The 9,543-nt window shown below is 46.9% G+C and overlaps 1 long non-coding RNA gene across 1 annotated transcript; it reads right to left on the bottom strand.

Moving 5' to 3' along the window:
* Positions 1-576: 576 nt before the first annotated feature.
* Positions 577-3,215, bottom strand: LOC116269407. The gene is made up of 2 exons (XR_004176870.1): positions 2,408-3,215; positions 577-1,212 (listed from the first exon to the last, which is right to left on the bottom strand). It is a non-coding gene; the product is annotated as an uncharacterized LOC116269407 (long non-coding RNA).
* Positions 3,216-9,543: the final 6,328 nt, after the last annotated feature.

The following is a 9,543-nucleotide window of genomic DNA, read 5'->3' as shown; positions in this document are numbered from 1 at the left end:
AAACAGTTTTAAAGATAATTGGTAAAATACAAATGTCTTCAAAATGTAAATATGTGGCATAAATTATGAGGATCAGATACTAGATTTGCTAAGTATTTTAAGGTTATAACCTGCTTCTTTGGCTTTTGAGAACTGTTTGACTTGCCTGTTTTACAATTTGGTAAGGCCTGGGGACATATGAAATTAACCATGCCCTTAACTATGCTGGAAAGAGTCAGATTTTATGTGCACTGAGTACATAATTAAAATAACTCACCAGGTTTTAAATTAAAATTAAAAATTGCTAAGAGTTGCCATTATAACATGCAATTGAAACTACTGAAAAGAGATTTACATGCAAAATGTGCAAGGAAAGTAAAATGTGTTTTGAGTAAAATATTATAAGAAGACATGGGAGTGTAAAGTTTTGCCTAGTTTAGAGGGTTAAAGGATTGTTTTGAATTAGATAAGATAAGGTTTAAGCAAATGGTGGAAGGTTTGTAAAAATCAGTCTTGCAAAAAGAAACTCTGTGTGTGAAAATACTGACTAACCTCAAAAAGGTATTATATGGATTTTCCATAAATCAAGCATTGAAATAAAAGCACAACAAGGTTTTATTAAGGAACTGACTTGCTGTTTAAGAAAAATAGTAAACAATAATGAAAGGTTTTGTCTTTTAAAAAATTATTGAGTCATCATTTTGACTAAACTGACTTATGGTAATCTGGAATTCTACTTCACAATATCAAGTGCTTTGAACCTCTAACATATTTAACAGTCTTCCCAAAATCAAACTTCAGTTTCAAGGTTGTCTTTCCTGATCCCTAACTTTTGGATGCTACAGAGGGCCTCTGGAGCATCTGAAGGAAAGGTAAACAGGATTATTTGATGTGTTTAGTCACGTGAGATTGCCAGAATAAAAATAATGTTTAACCTTCTTCAGGTTATATTTTAGTGAATAATGTTAATATATGTTCCAAAATTGTAGGGGATTTCTAAAAGTCTAATGTCTGAGTATATGCTATTGATCATAATTAAGGTTATTATGTTAAGCTATTGTAAACCACAGAAATAACCAAATTTCTTTGTCAATCATGTTTTTGACTGTAACTATGCTAGATATTTTGTCATTCACAGACAATTGTTGTCATGCTTTGATCCTTTTCAAAAGCTGTAGGACTTTGACAGGTGCTCTCAAATGCAGATTTCTGATAGCTTTGGAGATCGTGACACTGGAATAGAGGGAAACATACAGGACTCATGAAGAACTGAAATGCTTATGAATATCAAGGAGAATAAGAGTAAACTGAAGAGACTGAAGTATCAGAAAACTGAAGTAATTTTTTAAACTTTTTGCTTAAAACATTGCTGACCTTTATTTTTTCTGAGCCAAGGAAACTTTTTTGAGCTATCTACAGCTTCTAACATGAGTAAGGTATACTCTTGTAAACAAAATTTGGAGCATATTTTTTTCTCTCTGCTTGGTTTCTCTAGATTTGGAAACTGTTTGTGAGTATTCTTAAGTTATGGGAATACAGTTATTTGGATCAATGCAATAAGAATCCATTTTCTTTTGCAACAGGATGCAATTGGAGAAACAGGTTGTTTTGCCAAGGCTTTGACTGAAGTGTGTGCTTCCCTTTAAGGAAAAGAGCTTGACTTGCACAGCCAATAAAATCCCCTTGGGAAAACTGACTTCATACCCTGTCAAAACAGTTCCTGTACAGGGTTCCTAAGCTGTGGTGAGTAAACAATGTCATTTTCTAACAGGCCTAGGAGCCCCATGTTGTCTTGGGACCTGAGGAAGAGAGAAATTTATCCAACTCATAAGTATTTGAGGGTACAAACCCATGGCTAGGCTTGGCTTTAAAAGGTCTTATCTGAGATTCCTTGTGGAATGGAGTTCCATCAAAGCCAATTTAAAAAGCCTGCATGAAGGATAATTATTCTTATTGCACTTTATGCAAATGATCAAGCCAAGGATAAGACTAAAGTTTATTTTGAAAACAACTCAGTCCTACCATGATTTGTTTTGACAAAAATATGGACTGGAGAGACAAAAATTATGTCTCAAAACTTATCATACACTTGTCATTGAATTCTAATCTCAGTTGTTTTAAGTTTTTGCTTACATTTTAGACTAACACTGCTTCTTCCAGTGGTCTCTGGCTGCAGCTTAGAAGAAACAGAAGGGATGGGTAATGTAAAAATCTGGATCAATATTCTAGTTCTGAGCAATTATCCTGCAAATCCTGCCAGGTGATAGGAGTAAATAGGGTGCCCATTACCTGGAGGTTTCTTTGGGAAAATAAGACCAATAGAGCTAACCAAAGCTAAGCCCCATGCATGCAACTCTTAGCAAGCATAACTATAGCCACCAGTTCTCTGGGCATTCCAGCAGCCTCAGGATTTCTAAGCTGTCCTTACCTCTTGTTGCATTTTGATACATGTCTTCTAATAACCTGGTTTGTCTCTTCTTGACTTCAGGCCATCAAACTCCAAAAGGTCATGCAATTGGAGCCTTGGATAATGGCTCCCATTCACTGAGTTCCTTTAGATAAGCCTCTGAGGGAGATCTGACTGCTGTTTTCCCAAAACAGCGCCCCCAGTCAGCAGGAAGCAGTTAAGATTGGTCTTCGTCCCTATTCTAATGGCAGTGAGATGTACCGCTTCAGAGAGGGGACATGAGAATGGCAGGAGGCAGCCAAATGCCTAGGCTGACAGGTGCAGGTCCCCCGTGAATCCTCACCTCTAAGCCAAAGACAGTTTAAAGCCTGAAAGCCAAGCTACAAGTCAACCCCTCAGACCAGATTAGGAACTCGTCTTCCTGTTTTGCATGCTTTCCTTTGATTGATCCACACCCTTCACCTATTTTACATATACCTGCTCTTTCCTAACTGGTTTTCTATGTTGCCATACCCACCTTTGAGTGGTGTCTTCACTTTAACCTTTTTTGCATACTCACAAACCAATCAGCTTGCAGTCTCCATTCTCAGTCCATAAAAGGCCCCAGACCCAGCCACACAGTGGGGACTTTCCCACTTTCAGGTAGGGGAACCACCCGCCCCCAGTCCCTTCTTTGCTCAAAGCTTTCATTTTGCTTAATAAATTCTACTCCACTTACTCTCCGGTGTCCGCACACCTAATTCTTCCTGGTTTTAAGACAAGACCTCGGAACTAGCTGAGCTAAGAAGCTAAGAACCACAACACTGCCAGCTCCCAGGCTTGGAAGATAGCACCAACTCCAGAACTCACCAGCATTGTAAGAGTCCATAACTCTTCTCTAAGCACACTGTGCTGCTTCAAGATAAGACCAGAGCTCCCGTCTTTTCCCCAAGTGAGCCCGCCCAGAGTGTGCTTTGTTTTTCAAAGCCTCAGGAGCAAGAAATGCAGAATTAAAGCCAACAGCTCAGCTCTAACACAAACATGCCCTACCTTTGCATACCCAGTGTCTGCCTGGGCTGTGTTCTGAGCCCTTGCAGTCAGCTCAGTCCGAGGTGGCAAAACAAACACACAGGGCAATTCTGCAGAGAGCTGCCTGGGGGCATTTGGGCCCAGATTTTATTTGAAGAAATGTGGGAGAAGCCACTGCACTCTCCCCAGAGTTCCTGCAAACACAGCATTCATGGCTGTGAGGACTGGGATGGGGACAAGCCACCTCTCCAGAGCCACCTGCCATTTTGCTCCTGTAGGGACCCTCAGCTCCAAGCAAACCTGTTTAAAAGCAAACCTCCAAGCAGACGGGCACCTGTCATCACCCACAGGGCTGGCCTTCTGCCTTGCGTTTGGTGCTGCTGACCCCTTCCTCTCTGTGCTGTTCCACAACCCCTGCCGGCCCCCTGACACTGTGGTCTTCCTGGGGCAGTGCTGGGTAATGCGGACCCTGAGATAGGGAAGATGCAGTGCCAGCATCCCCAGACCTCACATTCCAAGGGAGAAGTCAGAGACTTATACAGACTAATATGATTCAAGGCACTAAGGGCCAAGACAATGGGGCACAGCCTGAAAAATTGCCTGAAGAGTAGGGAGGCAATCAGGGAAGGTTTCCTGAAGGAGGAGAGACCTGAGCAGAGTGGGGAGTTGACCAAGCAGAGGGACTTGAGGGCATTGTCAGCAGAGGGAATGGATGCAGCACCACCTTGAGGAGATCCTTCTTCCCTGCACCTTCTCACCTCCAAACTCAACACAAATTTCTCTGTACCCCCCACTGGTGTGGCCCCTGGTGTATGCTGCTCTGTGTAGCAGTGTGTTCATCTGTCTCCTTGGCATGACCAGACTGTGTGTGTGTGTGTGTGTGTGTGTGTGTGTGTGTAAAGAGACAGGGAGAGATTTATACTCTCCTTCTACCCTCTGTGCTGTCCCCAGAGCACCCTCCATTAAAGTTTGTTGAGCAAATACCAATGACAATGTCTCCAGCACAGCCATTGAAGCCTCACGCTTCATCCAGAGCTTGGGGTCCAGCGCAGGCTCTGCCCCTTCCCAGCTGTGCTTCTTCAACCATGAGATGTAGATAACCATGGCATCAGCCTCCAGGGTGCTCGTGGTGACTGTCAAGTGATGCATACGTGCAGAGTATTCAGCAAGTGCCTGGCACACAGAAAGTATTAAATAAATGGTAGCTATTACTATTCTTGGTGGTATTCTAAAGCTCCCACAGCCACTGTGCCAATGCCCTGGCTGGCATTCTGGAGGCCCCAGGGCACACTGAATAAAAGCTCCCATTTAAAGGCCAGGTCTTGGGGGTGAGTCCTGCCCTGGCTATGCAACCTCAGGTTGGTGCCTAGGAGGACCCAGGTCTCCTGTGAAGTGACTGACTAAGGCTCTTGGAACTTTCCCAGAACAATGATCTAACTCCTCACTGCCCTCCTCTCCCAATGAGTAACCACAGCTCCCAGATCTCCCATCAGCTCCCTGCTTTGGAGTCATGGACACTGGCCCAGGGGAGCTGGCCTCTGGGCCCCAAGAGCCTCCTTGGACCCCTCCACATACCAACTCCCAGCTTGGCAGCAGGCAGCTGTGGGATTTACAGCTGTCTTTCCAGCCTTGGCCTCTGCCCTTGCAGGTGGGGGATGAGCCTGGCCCTGCTGCTGGCCAGCGCTGCTCCATGGGGAGTTCCCGCTGCCTCCCACTTTGATGCTGAGCCACTTCCTAAAACACACAGAGGCTGCCAAGTCCTCCAGGAAAGGCTGCGGCAGGTGGTACCTGGGCTGGCAGGGTGACATGGTGGCTGTACACACGTGCTTTAGAGTCTTGGATCCAAATCTCAGCATTGCCCTTCCAAGTCCTAGAACTTTGGACAAGTCACTCAGCCTCTCAGAGCTGCTGTTTCCTAGCTATAAAAGTGGGAAAATACTAGCGCTGTCCCTTGGGGCTGATGCTTGTGGAATACATGATATTTGCCCTCAGCCCAGTGCCTATGTCAAGGCACAATAAATGTCTTCTTAAAAAAGACTGTGCTATCAAAGCCTAAAGCTGCCACTCAAGTTCCAGAAGCAAAGAATGCACAAAATGGGCCATCTCCTGAATCACAAGTGGCCATCTTTACAGCTTGACTTGGGGACCCAGGAAGGTGAGAGACATTAAACAGACCAGAGGAGATGCTACCTGGGCCTGCAGGAGGAGCAAGGGGTGCAAATGTGGGGTGCAGGTCCTAAAGGACCCAGGGAGGGGAGAAGGGGAAATACCCACTCCTGGGAAGGCCCCGCAGAGGGGGTCTGTGCACTCAGCACAGAGAAAGGGCCTGGTAGTGGGTTTCCCTTGGATGGGGGGATCCCTGATGCTCAGTCCTGCAGCGATGCAGAGCAGAGGGGCACTGGGGGTGGCCAGATGGCGCCTTCTTATCTGAGCGATGTGGCTGGGGGCCCAGCTGGTCTGTGGAGTCCCCAGGAACAACTTGCCAGAAGCCAGATTGGTACTGAATGCACTGTGGCTGGAGCTGCCATTCGGTTGGACTCCAGCGGGTAGAGGGAGGAAACATGACTGAAATGGCGAGGGGAACCCAGGGGCTGTCTTGCTGGGCATGAAGTGTTTTCTGGAGCACTGGAGTGATTAGAACTGCTTCCCTTCATGAGGTAGCTCCTCTGTTTGGGCTTTCACACTGGGAGAGATGCTCTTTTCCTCTTTCCTGTGATTTTTTTTTATGAGTAGACACTAGCCTTCTCAACTGGAACCTGAAGGTGAAGAAAGAACAAGGGTAGATTCCACATCAGGGAGAAGAAAGGAAGCCTCGGTTCTTAGGGACCACACAAGGGTCTTAGCATGAAGCCCCTGGGAGGGACTCCCCTGCACAGCTCCCTCTGGGTCCCATGATTATGGAGCGGGAGAACAGCTGGTTAAGGCCGCAGGGGGTTCACATCCCAGGTCTTGGCCAATTTGCTTCCACCACAGACGTGATTCTGAGTGACAGAAAGTGTGCTGCTGGCACAGGAGACCAACAGGAGGTCTGGGAGTTGTGAGGCTTCAAGGATGAGAGGGCTATGGCCTCCTTACCCTTTGAGTCACTACTGAATGCCGCCTCCTCATAGAAGCCTCCCTGCCCCAGGTTTCCCTACGACCAGCGCTATCTGTTTCTTCCATGGTGCTAATTACTATTTGTAATTACGTACCAATTTGCTTCTTTGTTCTCTAGAATAGAAGCTTCTGGAAGGAAGGGGCCTGGTGTACCTATTCTCTATGGTATACTTGACATGCCACTAGAGGGTAAAGAGGGCCAAAGAGCTTCAGAGAAAGGCCTAGACATGCGTTGCTGAAAGCATTTGACATTTGGGCTGGGGTGGTGGGGGAGAAGGAAACAGCAATTTCTTGGCACGGGCAGAGTTATGTCCTGCAAAGTGTAACCTGGCAGCAGAGCAGGGGAGAGACTGGAGACCAGGAGACAAGTTTGGAGGCCTCTGCTATGGGTTAGCTGAAACAGGGAGGGGCCTTGAAGAGTGGGGCATGGCCCACCAAAGAGGAGATGGGAGACTCTTCCAGACCCTAAAGCCAACACAGAAGAGCCAGTTCATGAGGACAGGGGATACAGCTGGAAGTCACAGCATGTGTCCATTCATTAGCTGGGTAGTGCCATTATACAGGAGGGAGTGGGGCTGAAGGGACAGAGACATGGAGCGGTCATGATAAGGAACGTGTACTTGAAGCTATTGCAATTCTAAAACAAGTCAGAGAAACAGATTTTCACCAGAGTTTCACTCTGCCACCCTGGAGTTCCAACTTGGCCCAGATTCTGATCACCCAAAGCAGAAGCATAAAGGAGAAGGACGCTGGCCAAATGCCCTTGGTGCCTTTGGGGGCCCAGTTAATCTCCCCTCCAGTGACTTTGTGTTCACTGCCAGCAGAGCACACACCTCCCTGCCACCGGAGGCCACAGCAAGTCCCTGCAAGACCCACAGAAAGCTGAACCTTGTTAGCTTTCGGTTCCCGCCAGCACCTCTAGGAAGCCCAGTGGAATGGGGGAGAGCTCCTGTACTCCCCCTGCACTGCCTTCTGCTGCTGTTGGTATCAAATATAATGATCAAGGCAGGGAAAGGGAATGAAAGGGGAGTGAGTTCAGAGATGGGGACAACCAGGAGCGTTGCCCATAGAGCCACTGAATCCACTTAGAGAAGAGCCCACAGCCTTCAGGCTGGCCCCCTTCTGGAATCCGTAATGTGCCCCCACTCTGTGAGCAGCAGCCCCTCCTCTGAGTGTGGAATTACGTGGACTCACATATCACTGCTTAACCCACTAGGGTCCTTCCCATCCACACAACCCTTTTTATAGCTTGCAATGACTGAAGGTTTAGCTTGTTTCAAGAGAAATGCCAAGGAGCTGGTCTTAAACAAGTTCCCCTTGTCCTTCACTGGCAACTTCCACTTCCACTTCTGACTCCCTGCTTGAAGATTTCTGGGCTGGCCTCCTGGCCATCAGCTCTACATCATTCGCCTCCCAAGCTCCCTACTTCCTGTCTCTTCTTCCCATTCCATGGAAAATGCAAACCTTCTGTGTTGAGCAAAGGCCTATCAATCAAAGTGCAATTCACAGACAAAAGAATCACCGCAGTGGGTGGCTTCAGAAGTGTGTGGCTGCCAGAGCTGCCTGAGTCAGTGGAGACTGTGAACTTCCACTCTAGAGAAGAGCAGCCTGCCTCCTGGGCTCCTGTTCTGGGACAATGGGTAGGGAAAAGGGAAGGAGTGTGTATTCTGTGCCTTGTCATTCTGGGCTTTAAACACATCATCTATGTCATTGATCCCTCACCACCATCCTGAAAGGCAGACTCTGTTATTCACACTTTACAGGTGAACAAGCAGATGCTCCAAGAAGTCACATGACTTTCCCAATGCCATCCTCCTTATCAGTGACAGAGGCAGGACTTGAGTGAAATTTTGACCCTAATACCGCGTCTCTTTTCCAAACATTTGACAAGAAGCTCTCTGCAATGCTAGCAGCTATTAATGTCATGAGGACATGCAATCTAGTAAGGGGACAAAATATTTGAAACCAGGACTGACCTGGAGAATTTCAGTGTCAGGAGGCCACCTGCAGGGATTGGTGGAGGTCCTGAACCTCCCTGTGACTCTTGGAGAAGCCAGCGTGTGGAGCTATCTACAGTGTGGGCAGATTTCCCCCTCAGGCTCAGGTGGCATCTCCTAGCTTTTGCCCAGCCAGGACATTGCTAGCTGACATCTCCTTCATTCCCATCTCACCCCCACTCATTCCCGCCAACATCATTCACATATATCCTCCCTCCCCTCTGTTTTCCTCGCAAATTACACACGTTTCCAGATATTCTCTCAATTCTGGTTCTCTTCAAGCCAAATTTAGGTCTCTGGCACCAATCGTTGTTGCCAGGGGGCTTCTCAGAGACCGAAAGCACCAAGTTTGATGTCTTTGCCTCGGGAACATGTCTGCAATCACATCTGCTGAGCTCTACACCCAGAGGTTCTGATTCTTGGGAACTATATTGGGGCCCAGGAATTTGCATCTTAACAGGCTCCCCGGGGAATTCTGATGCTGGTGGTCTGGGCATTGCACTTGGAGAAGCTCTGAATGAAACCAATGCAGAACGAATGCAAACTTTTTAAGTGAAAAAGGAAGTGGAAAATATACTTAGAGATGTGGTGGAGGTGGGCAGGGATGTGGGGGGTGGAAGGGTGCTGGGAATGAACATACATGGAGCTCCAGCTAGGAGCTGGTTACTTTGGATATCTCATCACCTTTGGGCCCTACAATAGCCTTGCAACAGACACCTTATTTGCTCTTTTCACAAAAGAGGGAAGCAAAAGTTCAAAGAGATTAAGAGACATACCCAAGTTTTCATGCACTGTCAGTAAAGACCTGAAATTTGAAGCTACATCTGCCTGATTCCAGAAGTTTTCACAACCTACCTTGCCCCACTGATGACTCAGAAGGTACCAGGTACCAGATGCTTTTATACAGGGCTGGGCACAGAGTCAGTTTTCAAAACATACCTGCCAGATGAATGAAGAACGAGTGAATGAATGAGAAAATGAAATAACAAAACTGCTTTGAGATCACGGAAAGTAGTAGCCCAAGAGGTTCCCTCTGTGACCTCATGCTCAAACTTC

Source organism: Papio anubis, chromosome 11 (genome assembly GCF_008728515.1).
Source record: "Papio anubis isolate 15944 chromosome 11, Panubis1.0, whole genome shotgun sequence".
Lineage (NCBI taxonomy): Eukaryota > Metazoa > Chordata > Mammalia > Primates > Cercopithecidae > Papio > Papio anubis.
This window is presented reverse-complemented; position numbering and strand designations above follow the sequence as displayed.